The 1,427-nt window shown below is 34.0% G+C and overlaps 1 protein-coding gene across 1 annotated transcript in view; it reads right to left on the bottom strand.

Moving 5' to 3' along the window:
- Positions 1 to 1,184: 1,184 nt before the first annotated feature.
- Positions 1,185 to 1,427, bottom strand: part of LOC119602602 (proton-coupled amino acid transporter-like protein pathetic) — a 12,117-nt gene continuing 11,874 nt past the window's right edge. Inside the window, exon 9 of the mRNA XM_037954198.1 lies at positions 1,185 to 1,427. This exon is cut by the window's right edge and continues 1,132 nt beyond it. The gene's annotated coding sequence lies outside the window, so the exon portion shown is untranslated.

Below are 1,427 nucleotides of genomic sequence, written 5' to 3'. Positions count from 1 at the left end.
CTGGTCAGTTAGTTTAGGTTCCTTCGGGATCCACGAAGTGTCTGTGGTTTAAACCCAAATTCGCGGGGAGAGTAAGTGGCGGTTAAAGTACTGATGTAAGTAAAGTCAATATTTCGGGATAAGTTCGGTGCTATTGCCGAAACAACAGATACCCCACAGAGGAATGACTGTGGGACTAAGCGTTGGAAATGAGTTGGTGTTTATTGTATATGATACAGGATGAATGTAGGGGTCTTGTCAACCTGTATACCTAGAGTAAGTGTAAGTGTGTTGTTGTCTATTCGGATGAATGAGAAGTGTGCTGGGTTGAATGATGATGGATGAAAGGTATCATATACAAATGATACCATTGAAATTTCCGTCCTTGTCCAGATATGTTCGGAGTATACTCTGTTCATATCAGAATTACCATAGTGTGTCACTGTGAGTAAGAACAAAGTCTCGGTTTATTTAATGGATTCGTACTTCGGTCTACTTGTTACATCTCTAGGTGCTGTTGCCGACTCAACAGAGGTCATCCCATCTACGTGTTTGTAAACGGAAGTGATGTTTTACATCTCGGAAGTTAAGCAACGGGGCAGCAATGATCAGAGATTGAATAGCTCAAGTACTTCAGCAAAGTGCTAGTACATGGACCGGCATAGCCATGTACAAAAATTGCCACTTGATTTCTTCATTGAAGATTGAAGGGGCGATTTTAGACCGTTCTCAAGGCTACCCAGTGGATGAAAAAGACCACCTTGAGATAGGCCAACACGGCAGGTACTCACGTAAAGCACTTCGACATTCATTTTACATACTTTACTCACGTAAAGTAATCGTACTTCTGTATCTCTCTGCCTAATGCACTTTTTCACTAGTTTTGTTAATATTGTGTGGACTTGCTGGGCAAATTTCTATGGTGATTTGGAATCAGCGACTGTGAGAATCATATGCTTATTGGAAAACCATTTAGTTATAAAAACTGAACTTATTTAAATAATTTATTTATAGTTTTTAAAGATGAGTTTTTTCTTTAAGAAAATGGACTCACAACTTGCTTATGTACAGTGTATATGAATTGATATTATCGGGTTTAAATGCAAACTTCTCATTCTATATTTTCTCGTTTTTGGATAAATATGCCTGTAAAAGTGTTCTCATATTGTCCAATTTTTTATGAATTACTAAAATAAAAACCAAAATTTGTGTAAAAATAAAAAATGTTTATATTTTTTTTCTTTCTTTTGAATTGAGTACTAATGATTACATGAATTTGTTTTGACTATTGTTTTTATAAAAAATAAATTGAATAATTTAAATTAAATTAATACTCTTAACATAAAAACACAATTTTCCCAAAATAAATGTAAAATACAAAGTTATTAGCTATAGGAAAATATATGTATATTGCATATTTAAGAATTGTTTAAAATTTAGAAAAACTA

This window comes from Lucilia sericata, unplaced genomic scaffold, assembly GCF_015586225.1.
Source record: "Lucilia sericata isolate MDLA Ls3-8-SP2 unplaced genomic scaffold, ASM1558622v1 Contig000244F_arrow, whole genome shotgun sequence".
Classification (NCBI taxonomy): domain Eukaryota; kingdom Metazoa; phylum Arthropoda; class Insecta; order Diptera; family Calliphoridae; genus Lucilia; species Lucilia sericata.
This window is presented reverse-complemented; position numbering and strand designations above follow the sequence as displayed.